At 44.4% G+C, this 16,609-nt stretch overlaps 1 long non-coding RNA gene across 1 annotated transcript; it reads right to left on the reverse strand.

The window, feature by feature from the left end:
- Positions 1-3,444: 3,444 nt before the first annotated feature.
- On the reverse strand, positions 3,445-4,676 carry LOC309709007. The gene is made up of 3 exons (XR_014277390.1): positions 4,630-4,676; positions 4,476-4,551; positions 3,445-4,070 (listed from the first exon to the last, which is right to left on the reverse strand). It is a non-coding gene; the product is annotated as an uncharacterized lncRNA (long non-coding RNA).
- Between the last annotated feature and the right edge of the window lie 11,933 nt (positions 4,677-16,609).

Consider the following 16,609-nt stretch of genomic DNA (forward strand, 5'->3'; position numbering starts at 1 on the left):
CTTTCTTACATCTTTCTCCATCTTGGAAAGTTGCATTTGAAATTGCCTGGCACTTAAAAAAGCTTTACTCTATTTATGCCACCCTCCTTTGTAGATCCTCAAGTACTGTGACCAACTCTATTTGACTGCATCATAGGGATTAGAAAAAAACGATGCGAGCGAGCCACAGGATGTCATTATTTTCATTATTGTCTTATTACTCAACTCCAAGCCATCATTGGAAGCAACGCCAGGCTGCAGGACACAAAAAATGAACTCACTCGACAGTAATCTTCATTAGCTGCAGATCAGATTTAAATGCTCATTAACTGAATGCTGTTTAACCCCTGGGCTTGTCATTTTGATTGCAGCGGAGTTGTTGCACAAACAGAAGACAGCCTCTGTAGTTCATTTAGTCACAAACTGAATTCCTCAGTTGTGTTCCTGTCGATATTAATGTCAACATGGCTCTTCGTGAGCCAACAAAATGTGGATAACTCTAACAATAAATTAAGACTGAAAAAAGAAAGAAGAAAAAGAGCTTTTATAAGTAAACAGTCCCCCTGACTTGAGAGAACATGAGCCCACTTCTTTCACAGTTTAAGGCAACTAAAACCACTGCTAAAAATGTGATGTGGTTCAGAAAAGTCAAAAAGCACGGACTGAAACGGGTCAAAAGTTGATCAAAGTTTGCAAATGAGCTGAGAAGAGCCAACTAAAAATGGAGTTCTACAATAACAAGCAGAAATAAAAGGCAAGCAACAACAACTTAACAACTCACTCACACACAAAGAGTAAAGAGGCAGAAAAGCACAGGCGTCATTCTCAGACACAAGCTATGAGTGAATGGAGGTGAGTAGGAAAGTGGAAAAGAAATGAGCTGCTTTTGTCTCCAACAAAACAAAGCAAAACATTTGATCAAAGCAAGCGATGCTACATTGGACACACTGTTATATTACCCGAGTGTTGCACCAGAGGCCGCTGATTCATTGGGCCAATTTAACCCTGGCCCTGCGTTCCCAAAGCACACAAAGGGAACAATTCATTTGTGCTTTCAAATGTTGAGTCTGGTCCGAGCCAAACCAGATCTTCTTTGCACAGTGAGATTTATATACATGTTGCTGCTGACTCTATAACACTTCTGAGAGAGAACAGGTTCCTCAAAGACCACTCCCCACTCCTGTTGCACATTCTTACTGTAATAACCAAGCAGCAGCCTGTTGGCTGGCACCAACACAACAGAGCCAAATTGTTCATTTCCTGGAGGCGTCACTTGAGACTGACTTCAAAACAAAGTCGGCACCCATACGTGTTCAAATGACCAATATAACTGCAATAAAAAGCATTTCTACAGCCTGCATAAAACTAGTTTTGGTCTAAATGGATCACTTTTATTTCAGTCAATTCCATAAATCAGTAAGTGACATAAATGTGGCCACATAAACGTTTCACGTCATTTTTTATTATTTTATATTATAAAGAGAACATTGCACGTGATCATCTGTTTGAATGGCTTGACTGAGAAAATGTAACCCAGGCAACCAAAACAAAATGAATACTGAGACGTAAAACCGTGACTCTTGTTTACGTGACTGCAGTGTGAGGTTTTATATCTTTATGTATCATTATGCATTCACATTTACAGTCTTGAACTTCTGAACTAGTGTACTCTGCAGAGCTGCCAAAACAAACATGTCTAAATGACGTTTTTCAGAAATACTTTTTTTTCCTCAGAAGTGCTGATGGCTGTGTTACATTTTTAAAATAAACATATAATAATGGAGTGAATTTATATAGCGCTTTTCAAGGCACCCAAAGCGCTTTACAATACCACTATTCATTCACTCACTGGTGGAGGCAGCTACAGTTGTAGCCACAGCTGCCCTGGGGCAGACTGACAGAAGCCAGGCTGCCATATCGTGCCATCGGCCCCTCTGGCCAACACCAGTAGGCAAGTAGGGTAAAGTGTCTTGCCCAGGGACACAACGACCAGGACAGAGAGCCCAGGGATCGAACCGGCGACCTTCCGGTTACAGATGCGATTCCCAACCCCCTGAGCCACGGTCGCCCATTAAATATGACAGAGAGTAATTTATTGGTAGGGAACCCAACTTCCACTCCTTTCTCCCAGCATACAGCACGGTCCTACATGCTCAAGGCCATCACCGTTTGGGTCAGTCAGAAGCTCTTGACACAGATTTCATGAGTATTCTCTGTGTTTTTGCTTTGTTTTCTACTTTCACTTCTGTGGCGTCTGGTTGGCTGAGGGCTCAGCACTGACCTGGACAGGAAGCAAAACATGAAGGACCCAATCAAAAACCCCGGAGAATAGACGAAAGCCCGTGTGATGGAATGCTAGAAGGAGGAGGAGGGGGAGGAGGAAGCAGGGCTGTGAGTTTAGACAAAGATAGATCATGGGAAGTTTTGGGAGGTAACTCTAACGAAACACAGTTTGATTTTTCTAAACCCTGTTGCTGTCTTGCTTCTAGACTAGAAAAGTAAAAAAATGACCAAATTAGTGTCTAAACCCCAAAACCCATGACATCATCACTAAGCCTGTAAGCTGGGTGTACTTAGGGTTTTAAAAGCCTCTGACCGCGTTTGCTGCTGAAGCGTCATGAAGACTTCAGTGAAGCAGGGACCTGGTAAAAGAGAACGGATCAAAGGCAAAGGATCTTTATAAAACAGCACCTGGGTACGCTTGCTTTATAATTAGCTGTTTTTACCATCACAGCTATCCTTTTGTGTGGGTGTTATCCAAAGAATGTGCTAAGTAAGTACTAGCTGGTTGATCTGATATCCTCGTGTTGGTGTTGTTCCCAGATCATCATACTAAATGTTGTTCCAGGATCAACATTGCAAGTGACCAATCAGAATGTTGTGACGTCATACTTTTGCGACTTCGGGAAAAACTGGCGTAAAACAAAAACCTGTACTAAAGCTGCGTGAAACCGCCTCTGTCCGCCGATCAACGGACCCTGACACTAACCCTAACCGTAACCCTTTAATAAACAGTAAGCAGAATTGATATTGTCCTTGCAACATTGGAATTTCATAAATGCACGAATGGCTTGGCGCGCAAAAGAATAACGTCACAACAATGTGATAGGTCTGTACTTCACAATTTCCACCGTAATGTGAAGTGTGCTACCAGAGGAGATAGAACGTTGGACCAGGTGTACACCAACATGGCGAATGCGTACAGAGCCCAGGCTTATCCCCACCTGGGTCTGTCAGACCATCTCTCCCTTCTGCTACACCCAATATACACACAAAAGATCAAGAGCACTGGGATTACAACCAAAACCGTGAGAACATGGCCGCAGGACGCTATTCCGATGCTTCAGGACTGTTTCCACTGCACAGACTGGGATGTATTCAAGGTGCAGGACACTGACAATCGTGTCGCATTGGACAGTTACACCTCCACTGTCTTGGACTACATCTGTTTCTGTGTGTGTAACGCAATCTGTACTTACGCCAAACCTTTAATGCGTGGAAATCAGGACTGTTGACCTTGGGCAGTTCACTAGGTGTCAGTGTCATCAATTTCACCCCGATGTTTAACCCAGAATCACAGTTTCTCTAAAAATAGGTTACAAGAAATCAAATGTATCCCAAATACCTGTATCCTGTCAGAAGCTAGTTTCGTAAAGGAGATTGGTAGTAGCTGCTCCACCACAGGAACAATAAGGCTTCCAGCACACAATGGACACCACACTTACTTAACATAAACACATTTATTAGACACAATTTTAAATAATAAACCCCTTTTTTTTTTGTAGTGTCTTTCCACTCAGTGTCATAAGAAAAATAAAACAAATAAATAAACAAAATCAAATATGTATCCTTTAAGGTCCTTTGGCCAAAAGAAAATCACCTGAGCTCAGGGAAAAATAAAGCGCATCGTTGGGGCCCTTTGAATTGTTCCTACCGCTCTGTTGGAACGGTGTAGCATCCAATAATAGCATCCAGCAAGCAGCAACGACCATCTATTTGCCAGGACGGTTCGGCAGAGTCATCAGATGAGGACTTCCACAAGGCAGTTCATCCAGTAGGATCCAGGGCACCAAAAGGGCAAACAAACCAGCCTACACATAAGTGTGCAGAAGAATTAACTGAAATGTTCATAAGTCTCAGTACCACTGACTCAGTGTCCATGTCACTAACGGCTTATTTAACAGACTTACCATTATAATAATACAGGTTTGTCAAAATAAAAATATAACAGAACATAAATGCTGTTAACAATGCTCATTAATGCTGTTCTCTTAGGCATAACATAATAACACTGTAACTGACCTCGTGTCGGCCGCCATTTCAGGACATTAGCTAGGCTCACTTAACGGCTAGCTTGCTAACAGTCAGCCAATAACACACGTTATACAATATTTAGCCTCTTTCTTAACAACATGACAGCGGTAGATTTGATACCTCGCTGCAGTATAATAAGGCACAAAACATTTCATACGAACATGAGCTGCACGCTAACTCACCAGAGGAGTTCGTGTAATGGCGAATGCTGTCGGACTCAGCTCCGCTTCACGTTTGTAACTGCTACAAGACTTTTTCCTAACAACATATTAAATCATTAGCTTCACATATAAAGGTTTTTAAAACTATTTACAGCGACTCAAATGTCTACTGTACCCGAATTTCCAGCTCGTAGAGGGCACGAGAGCAGCATGCGCCTCATCAGACAACCGGAAGGAAAAACTCTGTAGCTGGACTAGAGAGTGGCTATGCGCACGGCACAGTGGTGCGTTCAGCGACCACAAATAATCAGAAATCCCATACTCAACCAATGATCTGGGTTACACTCTCCCCCTCTAAAGTGCATGAGTCTCTGCATGCACACTTGACTTAACAGGTGTGTGAAGGAAAGTGCTCTGAGAGAATACAATTGCGAAACTCTGACAAAAAGGAACTGAGAGCCAAAATTAAAGGCTCACCTAACTCATCATAAGTTAGTTTACGAGGTTGGCGTCTCTCTCTCCCAGAACGCCGCAACTCTACTGTCTCTGGCTCTGAACTCTGCTCAGCAGTGTCGCTGCTTTCTTGATTCATTTCAACAGGTTCTGTTTGTTCAGGAATGTCAATAACAACCCAACCTGGACCTTCATCAGATGGAATGGGAGATGTGGTCACCTCATTGCTTTCTGAGTGTAACAAAGGCTCAGGTTCAGAAACATGACTGGGTGTTTCTCGTGCGTGTGACTCGTCTTGTGGCTCTGCACGGGGCAAACTAGAATGCACATCCCCAGTGGACAGCTGAGGTGTGATAACCTGCCTTTCAGTCTGGATAAAAGGACCTCTGGTTATTATTTCTGGAACCACAAAAGCTGGATACACTTCGTCCTCATCACTGTATACCTCATCTTCCTGACCATCAGGGTTATCAGAAGATTGTACTTCTCTTTCGGCTTTGTTCCTTGGTTTCTTCCCTTTAGAGGGCCCATAAGATCTGCTCCCTGCCATTTCTTCCACAGGTAAGAACCCACACGGTAGAAGGAGATCCCTGTGTAAGGTGCGTTTTGGTCCGTCTCCCAACTCGGGTTCCACAACATAGACAGGGCCATCATTGATTCGTTTAACCACAACATGTACTTTCTGTTCCCACCTGTCTGAGATTTTGTGTTTACCTCTGATACTCATGTTCCTAACCAAAACCCTGTCACCTGCACAGAGCTCGGCCACTCTAATCCTCTTGTCAAACCTAACTTTATTCCTTTCTCCGATCTTCTGGGAGTTTTTTGCAGCTAGAGTGTAGCTCTCCTCCAGACGTTGACGAAGGTTGTTCACATACTCTGAATGAGACTTATGGTTGGCATTTTCAGGTTGGATACCTAAGACTAAATCAATGGGTAGTCGGGGTTGTCTGCCAAACATCAGTTCATAAGGAGAGAAACCAGTTGTGTCGTTCCTCGTGCAGTTATACGCATGAACTAAGGGTTTAACAAAGTCCCTCCAGTGAGATTTGTCTTCCTCTTCCAACGTACCCAACATATCAAGAAGTGTCCGGTTAAACCTTTCCACCGGGTTTCCGCGAGGATGATAAGGTGTAGTGCGGATTTTGTCTGCTCCTATCAACGCACATAGCTCTTTGATTGTGTGAGATTCAAAGTCTCTACCCTGATCACTGAGTAGACGACTGGGAAACCCATAATGAACTATGAAGTTCTCCCACAGAGCTTTTGCAATGGTCCTGGACTTCTGATCTTTAGTTGGCACTGCCACAGCAAACTTTGTAAAATGGTCAGTGATAACTAATATGTTCCGGGTGTCTCTGTTGTCTGGCTCAACTGACAAATAGTCCATACAGACGAGTTCAAGCGGGTAAGTTGCTATAATATTTTCAAGAGGCGCTGCCTTCTGAGGCACTGCTTTCCTCCTGACACAGCGTGGACACTGTCTGCACTTCTCTTCTACAGACTTTGTCATCATTGGCCAATAGAATCTGGAACGGGCAAGATGCAGTGCTCGTTCAAAACCAAGATGACCAACTTCATCATGCACTCCACGCAACGCTTTCCCTCTGAACTGTTCAGGTAGGACTAACTGCCATACAGTGTTGTCTCTATTTGTCCATTTCCTGTACAATACTCCATCTCTCATTTCGAGTCTTCTCCACTCCTTGAGAAGGAGCCTAACATCAGGAACTTCAAGGTTTGTTTCTCTGAAGCTGGGCTTTTGAGCTCTTTCAACGAAGGTAATGACACGTGAGACAACCGGGTCATCCCTCTGAGCTTTATACCAGTCAGAGCTTGTCATAGATGGTAATGTGTCTTCTCCAAATACATCCGCAACTGTTGAGGGATCAACAGCAAGAGACTCTACAGCCAAGGGTTGTTCTAGATTTGAACAGTGCTCGATCTTTGACACCACAAGATGGCGTTGACATAAGGCAGATACCACCTCGTGACTCATCTCGTTGCTCACCTCTAGAAGACGGTTTTTCATGTCATCAACTCTCTCCCTTTCTTTGATGAAATCCTCATCTTCAAAAGGAGGCGCTTGTGGTCGTCGGGACAGCCCATCTGCATCGCGATTGGCATGACCGGCCCTGTACTTAACGGTGAACTGATAAGTAGACAGCGCAGCTAACCAGCGATGACCAGCAGCATCTAACTTTGCAGATGTCAGTACATACGTGAGAGGATTGTTATCCGTCACAATGGTGAAGTTAGCGCCATAAAGGTAGCTGTTAAACTTCTCACAAACTGCCCACTTCAAAGCTAGAAATTCAAGCTTGTGAGTGGGATAGTTTCTCTCACTTTTGGAAAGTCCCCTGCTTGCATAAGCCACAGCTCTCAGCTTCCCGTCCTGCTCTTGGTAGAGCGCTGCACCCAAGCCTTCACGACTGGCATCAGTGTGCAGGACATATGGTAGCTGTGGGTTGGCAAAAGCAAGGACAGGTGCCGATGTCAATCTCTCAATCAAAGTCTTAAACGCATTTTCACATTCAGGTGTCCACTCCTCTCCAAAAGGTAAGTTAATGTTTGATGGTTGTCTGAAATGTTCTCCAAGATACACTTTACCCCTCTTTTTGGGTGAGTAGTAACCAGCCGTGAGACTATTTAAAGGCTTTGCGATCTTTGAGTATCCATCAATGAATCTCCGGTAATAACCGGCAAAGCCTAGGAAACATTTTAACTCTCTCTTGTTTGTAGGACGAGGCCATGTTTTCAAAGCTGAGATCTTATCAGGATCTGTGTGAACTCCTTGGGCATCAACCACATGGCCAAGGTACTTCACCGAGGGCCTAAAGAAATGACATTTTTCTGGGGACAGCTTCAACCCAAAGTCCCTCAACCGGTTCAGCACCCTCATGAGTCTCACCTCATGTTCCTCCAGGGTGTCTGAAAACACAATCAGATCATCCAAAAACACAAGTACCTCACTCAAGTTCAAATCCCCAACACACTTCTCCATCAGTCGTTGAAACGTACTTGGGGCATTTGTAACGCCCTGAGGCAGGCGATTAAACTCATAAAACCCAAGAGGACAGACAAAAGCAGTTTTAGCTTTATCTTCCTCGGCCATCTCAACCTGATAATAGCCTGATTTGAGGTCCATGACCGAGAACCACTTGGCACCACTAAGGGCCGTGAAGGTCTCCTCAATGTTTGGGAGGGCATAAGCATCCCTAATGGTCCGTGCGTTCAACTTGCGGTAATCAACGCACAACCTGATTGAACCATCCTTTTTACGCACAACTACTATTGGAGATGCGTAGGGGCTCTCTGACTCCCTAATAACCCCTGCATTAAGCAGTTCTTTGAGGTGTTGCTTGACAGCTTCTCTGTCACTTGGGTGGATGGGCCTCGACCGTTCCTTAAACGGCGTGTCATCGTTCAGCCGAATGTGGTGTTTTACCACAGTGGTGTGACCATAAGACAGATCATCAACCGCAAACACTTCTGAAATAGACTTGAGCTTGGTGGTGATGCGCTCTTTCCATTCTTCAGAGATGGGTGACTCATCAAGATTAAACTTAAGCTTCTCTCCATCAAACTTGTCATGAGAAGAAGCATTTGAAACAGGCACCAGGGGTGAAATGTGCTGGGCTACACATACCTGGGCAACTGTACTTCCTGGTTGCAATACAATACTATGCCCACTCAAGTTCTGCAAGACGACTGGAACCTTACTCTTAGCTTTGTAAGGGATGTCTATCAAAGCAGTTTCAAGAAATAAACCACCAGGTAACTTGTCGTGTTCATTTGGTTCAAGGACGAAACTTACGTTAGGAGTGTTCTTTCTCAGCCTAACATCGCCCATTAAACAGCACTTGTGGTTGGCAGGGATGGTGACTGGTACTTTCCCGTTCAACCTCACTGGGTGTATGTGGCAATCATCCATTTGTTTAGCCAAGTGCTGGAGAACCAGTGCTACATCTCTGGAACACAGTCTGTGAAGGAAATCTGGACCGTCACGTTCAGATAACTTATCATGGAGTCTTAACAGTGCATTGGTACCAATCAAAACTGGTATTCTGCTGTTAAAATGGCACTCAGGCACAACAAGAGCCAAAACAACCAACTCTTCCTCTTTGCCTGTAATGGTGTGAGGAAAAGTGATGTGGGTCTCAACATAACCAAGGTAGGGAACGTGCTGTCCACCTGCACCCTCAATCTCAAGCAATGCTTGAATGGGCTGAATGGGGAGATGTGCCAGCTTATCCTTGTGAAATGATTCGGAGATTGTAGTGACTTGTGAACCACTATCCATGATAGAGTTGCATTGCACACCCTCAACCAAAACAGAAGCTGAACAACGAGGACCTATCAGACCGGGTGGCAAGCGGGATTGGGAACTGAAATCTTGAACCGTTGTCTGGGTCTTTATTTTGCTCTGAACATCAATTCTTTGGTCACTTGAGGCGGGACTAATGCTGGTCTCAGCTCCTGGACGTCCCACAGCAGGAGCCGCTACAAGTTTAAAGCAAAAGGCTCAGTAACCTGTTGGGCTTGGAACCTTCCTTGCTTTTCCTTTAACTCAGCATTCTTCTGGCGGACTAGTGCCTGGTTGGGTTCATTTGGGCATCGAGCGGCAATGTGGTTATCTTCACCACATCTAAAGCAGAACCAGGCTTTTGGCATAGAGGGAACCTTAACTGGTCTCCTGGCACTGCTATTTCTTGCCGTAAGGAAGTCTTTGCCACTATTATTCTCTTTAGGACATTTTTGGTTCTGAGTGAGCTCTCTGAGTTGTTTAGACAACTCATCTATTTTGCTTTCAAGTTTAACAGTTTCTTCTTGCCTCTGTTTTAACGCTGCACTAAGCTCACTGTCAAAAGGAGAATTCTTGGACCTTTGACTCAGTTTCTTTACCTGCTTTGAAAGCTCATCCATTCTCCTCTCAAGCTTAGATGCTTCGCTCTGCTTTGCAGTCTGTGTTGGAACGGGCTCATCATCATAGGAGGGTACATCAAAAATGGAGTGGGCATGTACAGCTGCTTTTGTAGCACCCAGATGTTTTTTCATCCTGTCTAGCTTTGCAGATCTACGACCTTCCTCGGTCCTCAACATAAGGAGTAGATCTGGGAATGTTGGTGGACTGTTCTTTTTGTTTTCTAGTTGGAGAGCTATAATGAGACTCTGGTCCCAGCAGCCTCTAATAAACTGTCTGAGTAGGTGTTCGCTCAAAGTTTCGACAGAGACTCCCCCTCTAGAAATAGCTCGAGTAAGGAGGCTATGGAGTCTGTTCAAATATGCTGAGGGCTTTTCTCCGCTATTCTGGTTGGAGCTGAGAAAGGTTGCAAATAACTCTTCTCCGTCCTCTACAACACTGAAAGCGGAATCGAGCTGCCTAACATAAGCCCTGGGTGGTGAACTCACACCAAGCAACTTAACAACATCGGCTGCTGGACTTAGCAAACTTTCAAGTATTTTCCTAACCTTTTGCACATCACTAAGAGAGCAATCACTGACAAGAAGGTCCACTTGTGTGCGCCATGTTTCATAGTCTACCTCACCATTGGGCCTAGGAGCACGGCCAGAAAAGGTGCGCAGTCTGGTTTGTGTAGACCACGGGGCTGTTGAGTCATTTCTGATAACGTGCTCAACGACAACTTTTTGAATCTGAGGTGGGTTAAGGAGACTGCGGTCGATATTAACAGGGTTCACCACAGCACTATCAGGTGCATTGTGGGTCTGTGTGTAGTGATTAGGTTCATCATGATCACTAGCTACAATGTCATGGAGGGATGTGTCACCATCCTGAGCTGTGTGTGGCTGTGTGTCAGGAATCTCAGAGTTATGTCGAACTTCTTTGACCTCACTCTGAATAACACTCAAGAAACCTGCTTTACCACTATCTCCAACAGCCTTCAGTTCTTCTAAATATCTACGAGCTAACTCCTTGCCTACCTCTTCCTGAGCAACATCTCGAATGGTTTTGACAGACCAACCGATAGCAGGATCCTTGGGGCTCGGCAAGTCGCCTAAGATCTGGGGGTTGATCTTGGAAATGGCTTGATCGGACAAATATTGTATCAGGACTCTACCCTCTGGCTGGTTTGATTCATCTGGAATTCGAACTATCCGAGAAACTTTACCATTTACTGAAAAAACACTAGCAATGTCATCATCTGTGTAAATCCCTTCAACGCCAGTCACAAAAAGTGAGCACTGGCCATCTACATCAAAACGTCTGCAAAGATCCATGTCCAACACAATAGGGTCAAGGAAAAGAGGTAGGTGTTGTGAGCTGGAAAGTCAAGGTGCTACTTTTCACCAATCTCCTGGCTGGCTCGCCACTTGTAACGCAATCTGTACTTACGCCAAACCTTTAATGCGTGGAAATCAGGACTGTTGACCTTGGGCAGTTCACTAGGTGTCAGTGTCATCAATTTCACCCCGATGTTTAACCCAGAATCACAGTTTCTCTAAAAATAGGTTACAAGAAATCAAATGTATCCCAAATACCTGTATCCTGTCAGAAGCTAGTTTCGTAAAGGAGATTGGTAGTAGCTGCTCCACCACAGGAACAATAAGGCTTCCAGCACACAATGGACACCACACTTACTTAACATAAACACATTTATTAGACACAATTTTAAATAATAAACCCCTTTTTTTTTTGTAGTGTCTTTCCACTCAGTGTCATAAGAAAAATAAAACAAATAAATAAACAAAATCAAATATGTATCCTTTAAGGTCCTTTGGCCAAAAGAAAATCACCTGAGCTCAGGGAAAAATAAAGCGCATCGTTGGGGCCCTTTGAATTGTTCCTACCGCTCTGTTGGAACGGTGTAGCATCCAATAATAGCATCCAGCAAGCAGCAACGACCATCTATTTGCCAGGACGGTTCGGCAGAGTCATCAGATGAGGACTTCCACAAGGCAGTTCATCCAGTAGGATCCAGGGCACCAAAAGGGCAAACAAACCAGCCTACACATAAGTGTGCAGAAGAATTAACTGAAATGTTCATAAGTCTCAGTACCACTGACTCAGTGTCCATGTCACTAACGGCTTATTTAACAGACTTACCATTATAATAATACAGGTTTGTCAAAATAAAAATATAACAGAACATAAATGCTGTTAACAATGCTCATTAATGCTGTTCTCTTAGGCATAATGAAGGAAACTGTTTCCAGGGCCTACTCCGTGGATCGGCTTCCTCCGAGGCGTGGACGTCTATCAGCAGAGAATGTACCTTCACCTATCAGCAGAGAATGTCCCTTAGTCTGTAACACAGTCAAATATATTCTCAAGTAATATTCAAGCATGCCATTCAGCGTGTTAGTACGAGCAGCTCGGGAGCAGCTTGGGAGAACAAGAAAACAGAGACTGCTTTAGATTGTCTTCCCAAAGTGACTCAACTTTATTCACAAGTACAACAGTTTATATAGAGGGTAAAATTCATGAGACAGCAGATTTATCAGTTTAAACCAGTACAGACCAAGATAAGGCAGCGTCTTCCTGCCCTTGGGTGAAGAAGCATCCTTTGTGTAGTTTATTAGTTCAGCTACAATTGTGATTATCTCAGCGACATATTTTCAAGGCACAAAACGAAGAGTTCTTACATTAGTGAAATCTGAAACAAACCATTTGGCCTTCAACAGGCGTCTAAAAGATTAAGAAACTAATGTAGCTGAGGGAGTGATCTCTGTGGTATTTCAACCTTGTACCAGCCTGTGATTCTCACACATCAATTCTTGGGTCAAAGAGAAAAATAACTGAAACAAAGGGGCCTTATTGAATGACAGAGTTTTCCTGCATAATGTCACTATAAAACAATATCCAGTAAATGCTCCCATGGTACTAAAATACCTAACACATAACATAATAACACTGTAACTGACCTCGTGTCGGCCGCCATTTCAGGACATTAGCTAGGCTCACTTAACGGCTAGCTTGCTAACAGTCAGCCAATAACACACGTTATACAATATTTAGCCTCTTTCTTAACAACATGACAGCGGTAGATTTGATACCTCGCTGCAGTATAATAAGGCACAAAACATTTCATACGAACATGAGCTGCACGCTAACTCACCAGAGGAGTTCGTGTAATGGCGAATGCTGTCGGACTCAGCTCCGCTTCACGTTTGTAACTGCTACAAGACTTTTTCCTAACAACATATTAAATCATTAGCTTCACATATAAAGGTTTTTAAAACTATTTACAGCGACTCAAATGTCTACTGTACCCGAATTTCCAGCTCGTAGAGGGCACGAGAGCAGCATGCGCCTCATCAGACAACCGGAAGGAAAAACTCTGTAGCTGGACTAGAGAGTGGCTATGCGCACGGCACAGTGGTGCGTTCAGCGACCACAAATAATCAGAAATCCCATACTCAACCAATGATCTGGGTTACATGTGGACAATGTAACAACTTGGAAACGATTCCGTGTGTTCCCTAATAATCCACCCTGGATGACACACGGAGTTCAACAACTTATTCGAACAAGGAACAACGCTTTCAAATCCGGGGACCAGGAGGCATACAGTGCTGCCAGGGCCAACCTGAGAAGAGGCATCAAGACTGCCAAGCAGCAGCACAGGAGGCGTATCGAGGCCAGGTTTGAGAACAACACAAACCCAAGGCAGGTCTGGGAGGGCATCAGGGCTATCACGGACTACAAAAGGAGAACACCATCACCCTCAGCCGACAGTTCTACTCTGGCTGAGGATCTAAATCTCTTTTATGCCCGTTTTGACAGGGAGAACACCGACCCTGTCCTGTCCCCTCTCCCCTCAACCGACCCTGCTCCAGTCCTGAGCACTCATGAGCTGAGGCGTGTGTTCCGGAGCATTAACACCAGGAAGGCGGCCGGGCCGGATGGAGTGCTGGGCCGGGTGCTAAAAGACTGTGCTGCGGACCTGGCGGACGTCTTCACCTCTATATATAACACCTCGTTGTCCTGTTCACTGGTACCATCCTGTTTCAAAGCAGCAACCATCGTTCCCATCCCAAAACAGTCAAATGTCACATGTCTGAACGATTTCAGACCTGTGGCACTCACCCCCATTCCCGCCAAATGCCTGGAGAGACTGGTCATTAAACACATCAGAGCTGCTTTTCCACCATCCCTGGACTCGCACCAGTTTGCATACAGGGAGAACCGGTCAACCGAGGATGCGATCGCCACAGTGCTGCACACATTACTGAAGCACTTGGAACACAGGAACACCTATGCACGGCTCCTCTTTGTAGACTACAGCTCGGCTTTTAATACCATCCGGCCATACAAACTCCGTCCCAAACTCCACCAACTGGGACTTAACTCCTCTCTGTGCAACTGGATTGTGGACTTCCTCACTAACCGTAGACAGAGTGTCAGAGTGGGTAAGAACACCTCTTCCACCCTTGTGGTCAACACCGGTGCCCCTCAGGGGTGTGTTCTGAGCCCTCTGCTATACACTCTCTTCACCCATGACTGTATTTCCTCCTGCGCGTCCAATCTCATTGTTAAGTTTGCAGATGACACCACAGTGCTCGGACTTATATCCAACAATGATGAGACAAACTATAGGACAGAGGTGCAACAACTAGAGTCATGGTGCCACGACAATAACTTGGTCTTAAACACCAAAAAGACCAAGGAGATCATTGTAGATTTCCGGAAGAGGGGTCATAACAACCATCTGCCTCTCTTCATTGGCAGTGAGGCGGTGGAGAGGGTGAGCAGTTTTAAATTCTTGGGGGTAACTGTGACCGAGGACCTGTCCTGGGGCAACCATATCACCTCAGTTGCACGGAAGGCCCAACAGCGCCTCTACTACCTGAGGAGACTGCGGAGCGCACACATTCCCAGATCTCTGATGTTGAACTTCTACAACTGTGCCATCAGCAGCGTTCTGACGTATGGATTTCTAGTGTGGTTCCCCAGCTGCACCAAGGCCGATCAGCAAGCACTCCAGCGGGTGGTGAAAGAAGCTGGCAGAATTATTGGAACAAGTCTGCCAGAGATCAGTAATATCTTCCCCACTCGCTGTCTGAGGAGGGTGCACAGTATCCTGCGGGACCAACATCACCCTGCGCGCCACCTTTTCCATCTGCTGCCCTCAGGGAGAAGGTACAGGTCTATACAGGCCAGAACATCCAGACTGGCCAACAGCCTGTATCCACAGGCTGTGAGGCTCCTGAACTCTCTGCCCCCCTCTCACGGACAATAACCATATCCAACTTCTTAATAGCAATGAACTGGTCTGCATTGGTGCATCATATCTTTATTCTCTTCCCCCTCCTGCCCCCCCCCCCCCTCTTTCTTAAATAGATAACTATCATATCTGATATCATATCTCACAGTACAATAATATTGAATGGGTTGCATTGTTGTATTTTGTCATGTTTCTCAGGTCTTTGTCTGAATTTCTACGAACATTATTGCTAAGGATTGTCTTATTGCATTGGAGTCACACTGGGTTAAATATGTACACTTGGGTTTTAAGGGGTATTTATTATTTTCTTCTTTTTTTTTTTTTTTTTTTTTGGGTTGTATGGAAGCCCCAAACGCAATTTCATTGTTCTTGACAATGACAATAAATAAATAAATACTAAATACTAAATACTAAATACTAAATACTAAATAGGTCACTTGCAATGTTGAACCTGGAACAACATTTTCATGATGGTCTGGGAACAACACCAACACGAGGATATCAGATCATCCGTACTAGCTGGCTTCAGGTAGAGGCAACTAAAAAGTGACTTTATTACTTACTTACTTTCACTTTTGACTCTAATCAGTGCTAATAGCAGGGAATTTCCCCTCTGTTGATCTTACAGAGATAGCCTAAATGAATGCTTCTCTGAGTACAGATGCACTAGGCTAATTTATTTTTCCCAAAAAACAAAAACACCCAAACTAATCATGTCTGTTAATGATTCTAGCCAGACTAGCAAAGGCAGAGGATCTTTTTTCCAAAGTAAAGGTGTTACCACTTGAGAATGAAAGCAAGATAACTGACAAACAGAAAACTGTAGAGTAGACCTGGGGAAATAAAAGCTCCATAATGCTTTCATGTATTTGGCTTGAAGGAAGGTGCCTAATCAGGTGGCCTAAATGGTGGGGCAGTGGATTCATTCAAATGGACTTATTTGAGGAAATCCCAAAAAGTTGATTCTGTTGATCTGGATGCAGCGTTTTCAGTGAAAAAAACGTTTTGTCACTCATCCAAGTGACTTCTCCAGTCTCCAGAGACTTAAGAAGTTTGAAGAAGTCACTTGGATGAGTGACGTCTGCATCCAGATGAACAGAATCAATTTTTTGGCATGGTTTGCATCATGGTTCCTAGTTAATACTCATCCATCCTTCCATCCATTTTCTTCCACTTAGCCAGTTCTGGGTTGTATGGGGCAAGAGGTACACCCTGAACAGGTTGCCAGTCTGTAGGGCTAAGACAAGGAGACAGCCAACCCTTAACACTCACATTCAATCCTATGGCTAATTTAGAATCACCATTTAACCAAACTCTGTCACCCTTTCCTCCAGGAGAAAGGTAATTTGAGGCCTTGGACAAAAAAGCTGCAGGGTATCTATCTTCCCTTTACCAGAGTCACTGTGCTTCACCCCTGATGGATTTGAAACACCAGTTTATACCTATCTCAAGAGAAGAAAGCTCATCTGAGACCACTGTCATGGCAGTAACTGATAAGGCACACACAAAGATCAT

The sequence above is a fragment of the Aulonocara stuartgranti genome, assembly GCF_965226115.1.
Source record: "Aulonocara stuartgranti genome assembly, chromosome: 6".
Taxonomy (NCBI): Eukaryota; Metazoa; Chordata; class Actinopteri; order Cichliformes; family Cichlidae; genus Aulonocara; species Aulonocara stuartgranti.